This window comes from Carlito syrichta, unplaced genomic scaffold (genome assembly GCF_000164805.1).
Source record: "Carlito syrichta isolate Samal-C Ts95f unplaced genomic scaffold, Tarsius_syrichta-2.0.1 Scaffold311871, whole genome shotgun sequence".
In the NCBI taxonomy this organism is placed as follows: Eukaryota; Metazoa; Chordata; class Mammalia; order Primates; family Tarsiidae; genus Carlito; species Carlito syrichta.
Genome location: NW_007255967.1, coordinates 852,581 through 865,071, shown reverse-complemented (window position 1 = coordinate 865,071; position 12,491 = coordinate 852,581). Strand labels below are relative to the sequence as shown.

At 39.1% G+C, this 12,491-nt stretch overlaps 2 pseudogenes across 1 annotated transcript; both read left to right on the top strand.

Moving 5' to 3' along the window:
* The first annotated feature begins 2,488 nt into the window (after window positions 1-2,488).
* Window positions 2,489-3,413, top strand: LOC103271743 (annotated as a pseudogene). Its single transcript, XR_505066.1, has one exon. The product of XR_505066.1 is annotated as a casein kinase II subunit beta pseudogene (transcript).
* Window positions 3,414-5,139: 1,726 nt separating this feature from the next.
* Window positions 5,140-11,268, top strand: LOC103271747 (annotated as a pseudogene).
* The last annotated feature ends 1,223 nt before the right edge of the window (window positions 11,269-12,491 follow it).

The following is a 12,491-nucleotide window of genomic DNA, read 5'->3' as shown; positions in this document are numbered from 1 at the left end:
GGGCGACAGAGTGAGACTCCAACTCAAAAAAAAAAAAAAAATGGAGTAAGAAATACCGTAATGAGATGTAAAAATAAGACAGATGAAGAGCTGCAATACTTTAAAACCCTGGTGGATAATCTTTTTCTCAAGGAGCCAGATAGTAAAATTTGGGGCTCTGTGAGCTATCCTCTCTGTGTTCCCACTACCCCGCTCAGGCTTTCTAATACAATAACAGCCACAGTGGCTCAGCCTGTAATCCCACGCTTTGGGAGGCTGAGGTGAGTGGATTGCCTGAGCCCGTGGGTTTGAGAACCGCCTGAGCAACTTGGTGAGACCTCATCTCTACAATAAATCAAAAATTAGCCGGGCGTGGTAGCGTGTGCCTGTAGTTCCAGCTACTTGGAAGGCTGAGGCAGAAGGATCACCGGAGCCCAGCAGGTCAAGGCTGCGGTGGCCGGGAGTAGCCACTGCACTCCAGTCTGGGCGACAGAGACACTCCAACTCAAAACAAAACAAAACAAAACAGAAAATACCACAGACAATGCAAAAGAGAAAAACGTGGCTGTGTCCCCATCAAGCTGTTTACACTGAAAGGGGATGGCCCAGATTTGACCTATGGGATGAAGAGTGCTAACCCATGCTTTAGAGGATTGGGGACAATAAAAATAATATCTAAAGGAATAGCTCCAAAATATCAAGCAAATTCCTCAAATGTAGGAATGAGAAAGAGCCAGGAAAGGGTGACAAGAAACCCTGCTGGATTGATTGCATTGGCTAGATGTCCAAATATTTTAGTAGCTATAGGCACAAAATTCTGTGATCATATAAAGAAATCTATGACTGTTTCTGTTGACCGTGCAAATGTTAAAAGAACATTTGTCAAAAATCTTGTTTTTAAAATGTCTGGGCACTGCTGGTAGGAGGCAGGTAGTTGGTACAGATGATTCGAAAGTTCCCATCCAGCTCTAAAATTCTAAGATTCCAAAATTTATATTATAACACAATTATTAATATCTGGCAGATTTTCAAAAGCCATTGAAATGGTGTTTTAGAACTTATTTTTTTCTGACTTAACATTTTTGCAAATTCTAGAATGTTAATTCTTGAAGCTTGGCAGCTCAAACGATAATTGACTATTTCCTAGTCATTTTGCAATTGCTTTCATTTAGTTGAAGATGAATTGGTACAGCATGTAAAATCTGAAAACTAAAAACGGATGCGTTATAGATGTTATTCTTTTCACTGAAATGACTCAACCACCAATATCATATATCTGCTTCCATATATTAATCAGTGAATACCCTGACTAAGCCCTCTTATGGTACAATCATTAAGTACACATTCAGTGCAACAATAGAGCCTAAAATCATACCTGATCTACACTAAGGTATAAAAGTGCTTATTAATTGAGTGAATGAACACACACTCTAAGCTATGGTGCCTGGGTTCAAATTCTAGTTCTGCCATTAGTTGCGTAATCCTGGGGTCACTTATCCAAACTTTCTGTATACAGAGATGAAATGAGGATAAAAATAATACCTATGCTATAAGGTATAGGAGAATAAAGTGGGCTATTACCTATAAGGTGCATGGCATAGCACCTGTTACATAGTCAAAGTTCAATAAAAGTTGAAAGCTCTGTTTCCTCTCTACTTCCATCACTTCCACTCTACCAGGTACAGTAGTTATCTAATGTATAAACAGCATATAATTCTAGGATAGAAATAGTCTCCCAAGAGAGCCTGGTATCCTACAGATTTCTGGCAAAACAATAACCACTTAGAAGTCTACTCTAAAGTATCCTGCATTCAAAAGAGGAAAACAACATAACACTAAAACCTGTAAAATAAATAAATATACTTTTATTTGCTGTGAGCAATACACATTGCTGGGTACAAAGCCACGGAAAGCATAATTCCTGGTATCCAGGTGTCTTAAATCTTTTTAACTAAATAAAACATATGAACAAAGGTAATTAATTTACTCATGCATTTATTGAGCATTTACTAGGTACCAAGCACTGGAAACAGGAAGATGCTTCAGATGCAATCTAGAGCAGCAAGTCACATCAACTCTGTGAACCTTCTCCTTCTTTGGAATGGTGGCAGAAACACCTCAGCAAGATTTTGTGAGAATAAGAATCACTGCACAATGGTCTGCAACACGTGGCAGGCTTGCAATACCCAAAGTGTTTCCAGAAGAGGATGTAAGAGTGTGGAGAGACTCAGCTCTCCTCCAGGAAGGTGGCAATAGAGGAGTGTCTAGAAGGAAGTCTGGGAAGCAGATAAACTCAGTAAGAATATACCATGCAGTGAAGGCAATGGCTCCTGTAGGGCTCATGAGGGCAAGAGGTTCACTGCCCCAACACCAGTGGTACCAAGGATGGCTCCGGATTCACGTCACTCTAATCCATTCACTATTTGTCTATCAGAACCATTTAGTACAACGGAACATGCATGTGCCTGTCTCTCCAGCCTCTGCTTCAAAATCTAGGATAGAGTTTCTACTCCCTTAACCCAAATTCGCCTGCCGCGGTTGGATCTGCGGCCTGCACTGTAGCCATTCCCTGGAAGTAGCGACTTCCCCCCTACCCCAGTCCTGATCCCTCTCCAACCACTGACGTGAAGATGAGCAGCTCAGAGGAGGTGTCCTGGATTTCCTGGTTCTGTGGGCTCCGTGACAATGAATTCTTCTGTGAAGTGGATGAAGACTACCTCCAGGACAAATTTAATCTTACTGGACTCAATAAGCAGGTGCCTCACTATCGACAAGCTCTAGACATGATCTTGGTCCTGGAGCCTGATAAAGAGCTGGAAGACAATCCCAACAAAAGTGACCTGATTGAGCAGGCAGCTGAGATGCTTTATGGGTTGATCCATGCCCGCTACATCCTCACTAACCGTGGCATCGCCCAGATGTTGGAAAAGTACCAGCAGGGAGACTCTGGTTACTGTCTCCGTGTCTACTGTGAGAACCAGCCAATGTTTCCTTCCCACTGGCCTTTTGGACATCCCAGGTGAAGTCATGGTGAAGCTCTCCTGCCCTAAGTGCATGGATGTATACACACCCAAACCATCGAGACATCATCACACAGATGGTGCCTACTTCGGCACTGGTTTCCCTCACATGCTTTTCATGGTGCATCCTGAGTACTGGCCCAGGCGACCTGCCAACCAGTTTGTGCCCAGGCTCTACGGTTTCAAGATCCATACGATGGCATACCAGCTGCAGCTCCAAGCCGCCAGCAACTTCAAGAGCCCAGTTAAGACGATTCGTTGATTCCCTACCCTACCAGTCCCTAAGTCTTTGACTTCTCCTTTCCTTTGTTGCCATCCTTTCAGGAACCCTTTATGGTTTTTAGTTTAAATTAAAGGAGTCATTATTGTGGTGGGAATATGAAATAAAGTGGAAGAAAAAGCCAAAAAAAAAAATCTTGGATAAACTTTTGTCCATTGAGTGACATTAATGGACTTTTTGATTAATTTAACCAGTTTTATCTCCTGGAGACTGGCTATTCGAGTCTCATTTATACATGGCCACAGGATATATAATGCAACAGTAGTTAAGGGCTCAGGTTTTGGATTTAGACACACCTTTCTACATAGTTACTTGGATGAGTTATTCAAACTCTCTAGAGATCAATTTTCTTATTTGAAAAGTATAAGATGGGTTATAAGAATTAAATGAAATAGCACATTTAGCATAGTGAGGATGTAAACACTATTTTTTTTTTTTTTGAGTTGGAGTCTCAGTCTGTCACCCAGACTGGAGTGCAGTGGCTGCTCCCGGCCACCGCAGCCTCGACTTGCTGGGCTCCGGCGATCTTTCCACCTCAGCCTTTTGAGTAGCCAGAATTACAGGCATGTGCTACCATGCTCGGCTGATTTTTTTGATTTATTGTAGAGATGAGGTCTCGCTGCCCAGGCGGGTCTCGAACCCGCGGGCTCAGGCAATCCACTCACCTCAGCCTCCCACAGGCGCGGGATTACAGGCTGAGCCAGCAAGCCCAGCTGTAAACACTACCTATTAAAACATGTCAGAAATGGTATTTGGAGGAAGCTCATGTAAGGATGGCTTGCAAAATGGAATTATGGAATGATGTAAGTGTGAGGCATAAACACTGAGGCCTGTGCTAGGATGTTGGTTAGCTGAGATGTTAGGAAGGGAGGGATTTAAAAGAACCAGAAAAAAAAAACAAACAAACCAAGATCTAGAGATGTGCTGGATAAGTAGGTGGGAATGAATGAATCAAGGATGACACCAAGATTTTAACTTTGAGATAATAGTAGTTCTAAAAAATGGAGAAGTCTGATAGGTGAGATGGAATAAGTGGATTTATAATCTCATTTATAGTTATACAAATTTGTAGAATAGATGCCATTTTGAAAGATAGACATTTCTAAATTTAAACTTGTGGCATGACCACGTTAATTACATTTCCTACCCTGAAACCTGAAGCTGTCCTTTAACCCTCCATGCCAAACACAAACAAACAAACCTTGCTTTTTGTCTCTTGTTGCACTGTTCCCAGCTAATTTTTTCTTCCTCTTCTGCCCCCTTAATAATGGTCTTTCCTGGAGTTCAAGCCATAATTCTTCTCTTTTTCTGTTAACTACCTCCCTGGAGTGGGAGATTGTGGGGTGGGATTAATCTTACTCTAATTGTTCTATTGGAATTTAGGCCTCCTGTTTACCTGTTCAAGGCATCTTCCTCTATCTTTTAACCATATACAATTTTTCATACCTAGACAAAGGTACGAATGAAAAATAATGATAATTAAAATATCAGGGAAGAAGTATTAATTTCAAAGTAAAGAGATAAATTATTTAAGCTTTAATACTGATGCTTGTGATTTACTTGTAATTTTTCTTAAATAAAAAGGGATCAAAATGTGTGAAATCTTCCTTGCGTCCCTCATGAAATATTTTCTTATGTGTAACATTTAGAGTTTCTTGATCCCTAGAGGAGATTAAAATACATGCCCAATTAATGTTTTAGGTTGAAACATTTGAGTTTCTTATTACTGGAGACCCAGGAAGTCTTTGATTAGGAAAGCTGCCTTGCTAAGAAATGGATTTTTTTCCCAGGAGACATAATTAAAGAGGGCAACACTGCTGAGAGTGAGTGTGCCAAAGGCAATATGCTGTATTTGCTAACATGCACAGTGCCTTCGTGGAGAGGCGAAGCATCTCAGTTATTCTACAGTGGATCTGCCTGAATACAATCAGGTTCACCACAATCACCACCACCAAAATGCACAAAACACAACAAAACCTTTTACGGGAATGGAATAGTGTGGCCAGAAACCAAAACACATTAGATAACACCAGCAGAGTGTTTGTTTCTAAACCCTCTCTGACTATCACAATATTACTTACTGGGCATTAAAATATTATGGTTAACATGATACTTCATTCAAGAAATTCATTCAAATTTATCAAAGGTAGATGGTGAAGGAGATTTTATAGATGACTCTCATGTTTCTAACTTTTCACGGATGTCACCCAGGTTCTAAGTTTTCATATATGTTACCTAGGTTTCCAAGTTTTCATATACGCCAGGTTTCTAACTTTTAATGGGTGATGTCCAAATTTCTAACATATGCAAGGTATTGGTGGGTAGTGGTATCAGAGACTAAGACAGAGAAGAGCAGAAGATGAAGGAGCAAGTGAGAGGTTGTGTTTTTAAGTTTAGTTTTGGAAATAAAGGGTTTGATGTGACTGTGAAATACCGGTGAATGTCTTCCTACTTAATATACAGGTCCTAAACATGACCGATAATTTAGGTCTGAATTATTAAAAGGAATTAATTTAAGACAATAATTCAAACTATGCCATTCTTGTTTTGCTTTTGCTATTTAGACATTTGGCGACTGTTAAAATCTACTTTTAACGTATGGCTTAAATTATTTTCTTCTCAGTCTAGCTTCATAGGTAACATACATGTCAACTGGTTAATCTCAATTGTCCAGTATCTTTGCTTTGAAAGATAAATTTAGTTTAATCTCTAGTCCATTTCTCCAGTTTATTTTTAACATGATCTCATTAAAGTTCAGTTCTTTGCTTTTTAGCCATGTAGATAGGTAATAAGGGTGATAGTCATGTGGGCTCAGCTGTCTGGGTTTATGCAAGTACTAACTTGTTTTTCTGGCAAGTTATTAAGCTTCTCATGTCTCAATTTCTTTGTGAAATTGAGAGCATGTTTTAGACTTGATTTATGAATTCTCCAACTCCTGATTGAAAAAGTCTACATATGACAATTAAATGAAGCTTGTTAGTGTGTTGTTCACATTGCCTGTATCTCCATTGAGTTTTTTGGTGAACTTTCTCTATCTTTGATTGAGGAAAAATATATTGAAATCTGTTACTCTGATAAATTTGTCGATTTCTCCCTGTAGCTGTATAAAATTTTCACATAGGGTTTTAGTAAGGACTAAGTGCGGTAACTCAAGTTACTCAAATAACTCAGCACTTGGCATACACCTAAGTGCTTAATACTTGTTAGCTATTATACTTTTGATCATAAAGAAATACCAGTAAAGACTCCAAATATGTGAAATGCCAGAAAAATGGGCATTGTGCATCACCACAATTATTTTGTTGAATTTCTACCTTATTTGATTTACAATTCCCAGATGACAGTAGAAGAGTAATGAATTTCAATGCTAATGTTGTTTTTTTAAATACAGTAGCATCATTTCCCTAAATTTAGTCTTTAAATAAATATAATATTTTAAGTGAAAATTTCTAGCACGTGATGAAAATACAGCAAGAAATACATAAATCTAGCCAAATAACAAATAAACCCAGCCTTTTCCCCTTTTATTATTTTTTTCATATAATTCTTGTCAAGTTACAAGTAAAACTACCTAGTAAAATGTTGTCTTTGGATAGTTTTGCAGTGTAAACAAATACTAAAAAATGTGAGTTATTATTATACTCTGCTTTACAAATAAATTATTTTATCATACAAAAATAACATGTTTCTTTCATAGAGTACTTAATAGGTCTTTTCATAAAAATGCCGATGTCAGTAATAATTGTATATATAAAAATAACTATGCTATTGTGAAGGACTGGGCTATCCAAGTAAACAATATCACTACTACCATTCCCTAAACCACTGTACCTCTCTTTCTCTGTCTGTCTCTCTCTCTCTCTGTCTGTCTGTCTCTCTCTCTCTCTCTCTCTCTCTCTTATCTCATAAGGTTTCAGATGACCTCATCAGTATGATTTCCATCTTGATGGTGACAGGTCTCTGAGACATGACAAACACAAAATTCCACAATTAGATTTCAGTTATCTCACAGATATCTGAAATAATCAAGGTACTTATATAGCATCAAACGTTCTTAGCTTCTAAATTATTTCTGTCATTAAAAGTATAGAACAGTAGAATAGTAAGATTTATCTCAGAACACATTAACTTGTAGGGGATTTATAGAATATTAAAAAAAAAAAAACAGAACAAAAAAACTGGCCGGGCTCAGTGGCTCAGCCTGCAATCCCAGCACTTTGGGAGGCCAAGGCGAGTGGATTGCCTGAGCCTGTGGGTTCGAGACCTGCCTGGGCAACTTGACGAGACTTTGTCTATACAATACATCCAAAATTAGCTGGGCATGGTACTGCGTGCCTGTAGTTCTGGCTACTTGGAAGGCTGAGGCAGAAGGATTCCAGGGGCCCAGTACGTTGACACTGGGGTGGCCATGATTGTGCCACTGCACTCCAGTCTGGGCGACAGAGTGAGACTCCAACTCAAAAAAAAAAAATCTTGAAACTTCTTACTCTAATAGTAGCTTTTTCGATTTCTCCCTGTAGCTGTATAAAATTTTCACAAAGGGTTGTAGTAAGGACTAAGTGAGGTAACTCAGGTTACCAGGTAACTGCGTGCTGCTTGGCATACACCTAAGTGCTTAACATGCTTTTGATTATAAAGAAATACCAGTAAAGACCCCAAATATGTGAAATGCCAGAAAAATGACATTGTGCATCACCACAATTATTTTTTTGAATTTCTACCTTATCTGATTCACAGATTCCCAGATTAAATCCTTTGCTAAGATTGACAAAATATTTCACCAAAACTTTATCAATCTGTCCCTATTAAGTAGCAGCTTTGAATTTCTACTGACAAAGTACTAGGGTTAACCAATAACAACGTGACGACTCAACCTCAAAAACACGTTCAAAAAAAGAATAAAATATTTTCAATATTTGCATAAATCCTGTAGTGAATAAATCCTCTTTTGACCAAAATTTAATTTCTTTTGCCTCCCGATATAAGCCTGTCTCAGGCAAATTTGCTAGGAAAATAATTTTTTGGAGAACGAGAAAGAAAAAAAGTAACTTGGGGCATGCTGAAATCAGTTCAAAATCAAGTGCATATGAACATTTAATCAGGATGAACCTATGACTGAAAGAATCTTCATTTTAGTTTCTGTTCAAGTTGTGGCTAGATGACAAGATAGAAGACAATGTAATTTGCAAACTTCTGCTTAACACTAAAGAGTCACTCTTGATGAAAAGGGCCTTGCTTGCCATGTGTAACCAATAGCAATGCATCAGTCTCTGATGACTAAATATAGATCTATTTTCTAAAGTATTCTCAACTTTTAGAATTAAAAAGAAAAATTTCTCAGCCTTGTAGAATCTTGTTGGAAAAGAAGAATGTACAGTAATCTCCATTCAACTCTAAAACCATGTTGGGTTCTAGTAAGTTTCTAGGCCATACAGGTCTTTGGACCTCAGCTCCAATCAAGTGCTAGAATTTTTATATATTATCTCTGGTCTTTAAAGTGACCTTGGAGATAATAATAACACTGCCTTCATTTCACAGATGAAATTACTAAACTACATAGAGTGGTTCAGTGGATTCTCCAAGCTCACACAGTTAATGAATGAAAGAACTTGTTTTGAACTCAAATCTTTCTAAATCTAAAATCTGTCCTTTCAACTTTACCTTCAAAGATGTGCCCTTAATTGACTGATGGACTCATACTTTTGTGACCAATTTTAGGTTGTAATTTATATGATCTGAATCTCTAGGACTGCAAGGTAAGGAAGTGAAATGGGTCCTAGAGGTTATTTACCCTAAACTCTTCTTTTTATAACTGAGGTAACAGGGGCTTAGGGATATAGCCAAGAACATACATCAAGGTAATAACAAAGTTGGAGTTAGGACATTTAAGCTTTAATTAGTATTTAGGCTTTAATACTAAGTATATCATAAAATAAAATGAAAATTTAATTTGCTATTATTAAAGTGAATTACCAAATAAGTTTTTAAAAATAAAATTTCCAGCATTAATGTTGGCATCTATTATTATTATTTATATTAATATATAGCTACAGGCTTTTTCCTGAGTGCATTATGAGGTTGACTACACTAGATAATACTTAACAAACAAAATAAGTGGGACTTGGTTTAGAAACATACAGAATATATTTCGCACTGAGCTCTAAAAGTAGGCATTGAGCCCAATTTCTGGAATAAATCAAAGAGTAGGCAGAAAACAGACAGCAGGAACAGTTATTTTAGCAAGAAAAGTAGGATAAATTTACCAAGCCAATCATGAGATGAAGTATGCAGATAAAAGATGCAGAGAGAAAATGTGCAACATTGATACATGAACACATTTGAATGCAAGAAAGCAAAAAACCAGAAAGCACAATTGTCCTAAATGCGAATAAACATTCAAATTATGCTGCAGCTGCAAAATTTAAACTCAAGGAAGAGACATTTGCAAAGGAATTTATTAAATAGATGTGATTTCCTGGTTTCACACAACCAATGGATCTTTTATAAAGTAAAATGCACAATTTTTCTTGATATAAATGACATTTCCCATGGTTGTACTCAAATGGCAAAAAAGTCTTTTGTGAAAGACCATGTTTATTAAAGAGCACAGTACTATTGATACTCAGAGGCCTAGGCTTTGAATACCTGGAGTTATTTCATCTAATAAAATGTCTTATATATTAAGTATGGTCTTATATAATAAGGAGATTTCTGTGTGAAGGAAATCAGTCTTTCCCTATGTCATATGACAGAAATTTCTTTATAAGGAAAGTATCTTGCTGAAACCAATCCTTGGTTGCTAAAACTGTCCATCTGTTGTTTCTTTCATCCAACTATCCATCCAGCCAACAAATATTTATGGGTTTCCAAAGTCTATAACATGGTAGGGGATATAAAACGCACCAAAAAGCTTGTTTGGGGGAATTTTGTGATACTAAGATGGTATCTGACCAGAAAACTCAGATCCTGAACTTAAACTAACATACCACTCCACAGTGGTGATGTTGGTAAGAAAACCTTTTTATTGTGATCAGTTTTTGACTTAAGCTGCAATGCAGAAATTGCAGTGCCAGCTGGGATCATCTGATTTACAGAGAGGTCTCACAGACCAGCAGATCGGCATGATCTGGGAACTTGTTAGAAATGCAAACTCTTGGGCCTACACCATACCAATCTGTGTTTGAGAATTACAAACCTTAAAATTACTAAAAAAGGCTTGATAAGTCACAGAATTTACATTTCTCGACAATGGAATAGACCACTGGTAAGTGAAGTCAAGGAATAAGAAATAAGTCTGTGCTGGGCTCCGTGGCTCAGCCTGTAATCCCATGCCTTTGGGAGGCTGAGGTGAGTGGATTGCCTGAGCCCGCGGGTTCGAGACCTGCCTGGGCAGTGAGACCTCATCTCTACAATAAATCAAAAAATCAGCCGGGCGTGGTAGCGCATGTCTGTAATTCCAGCTACTTGGAAGGCTGAGGTAGAAGGATCGCTGGAGCCCAGCAGGTCGAGGTTGCGGTGGCTGGGAGCGGCCACTGCACTCCAGTCTGGGCGACAGAGTGAAACTCCAACTCAAAAAAAAAAGAAAAAGAAAAAAAAAAAAAGAAAGAAGTCTGGGGCAGTGTTTAGAAGAAGAGGCAAGAACGAACCCTGGACACCAAAGCCTGCGCGCCGCTCCATCCCCGCGTCCAATACCTTAGTTCCGCTGCCATCACCACCGTGCCCAAGAGAAAGGCTGAAGGGGATGCTAAAGGAGATAACGCCAAGGTGAAGGACGAACCCCAGAGAAGATCTGCAAGGCTGTCTGCTAAACCTGCGCCTCCAAAGTCAGAGCCCAAGCCTAAGAAGGCCCCAGCTAAGAAGGGAGAGAAGTTACCCAAAGGGAAAAAGGGAAAAGTCGATGCTGGCAGGGAGGGGAATAACCCTGCAGAAAATGGAGATGCCAAAACAGACCAGGCACAGAAAGCTGAAGGTGCTGGAGATGCCAAGTGAAGTGTGTGCATTTTTGATAACTGTGTACTTCTGGTGACTGTACAGTTTGAAATACTATTTTTTATCAAGTTTTATAAAAATGCAGAATTTTTTTTAAGCTATGTTGTTAGCACACAGAACACTTCATTGTTGTCTTTGGGGAAAGGAACATAGGTCACTAATAGAATGTCTCCAAAGCTGAATTGATGTGGGGAAAACCTCTTTCTCTTACAGGTTTTTTTTTTTTTTTTTTTGAGTCAAAGTCTCACTCTGTTGCCCAGACTGGAGTGCAGTGGCTGCTCCGGCCACCACAGCCTCGACCTGCTGGGCTCCGGTGATCCTTCCGCCTCAGCCTTCTAAGTAGCTGGAACTACAGGCGTGTACTACCATGCCTGGCTCATTTTGATTTATTGTAGAGATGAGGTCTCGCCAAGTTGCCCAGGCGGGTCTCCCTTCTAGTTTTAAGAGACTTCCTCTTGGCTTCCAGGAGGAGGGATTCCCCGACGTTGACACACATAGCCACCTTGGTACAAACACCTTGTGGTGTGGAAAAACATTCATTTTTTATGCCCTCTTCTCCCTTTCTGCCTTCAGCATAGACTTAACTCCCTTAAACCCAGACATCTGTTGGGACCTGACCCCCAATAATGGGTTACCAGTATGTTAGTGATGCCACTGAGATGGCACCCCTCATCAGAGCAGCAGTTTTCGTTTATAGATTGTGGATCTTCAGACAAATTCTGCCATTTTCATTTCATTTCCTGAAAGTCAGGGTCGGCTTGTGAAAAGTTGTCAAACAACATGCTAAATGTGAAATGTCAACCCTCACTCTAAACTTCTTCCCTGTTCAGAGCATCAAATGAAGACTTCATAGGGTTTTATAGTGGCTTTCTGATTTTAGTAGTCCATTAAAGAAGGGAGTTTGAAAGTTGTTGTATACTGTTAAAGATTGTCTGCCCATGTCCTGCCTGAAATACCATGATTGTTTATGAAAAGTATCTTTAATAAAGCTGGATACAGTTTGGCTTGGAAAAAAAACAAAAGAAATAAGTCTGGGCCGGCTCGGTGGTTTAGCCTGTAATCCCAGCACTTTGGGAGGCAAGGTGAGTGGATTGCTGAGCCTGCGGGTTCGAGACCCACCTAGGCAACTTGGTGAGACCGCCTCTCTACAATAAATCAAAAACTAGCCGGGCATCGTAGCGCGCCTGTAGTTCTGGCTACTTGGAAGACTGAGGCAGAAGGAT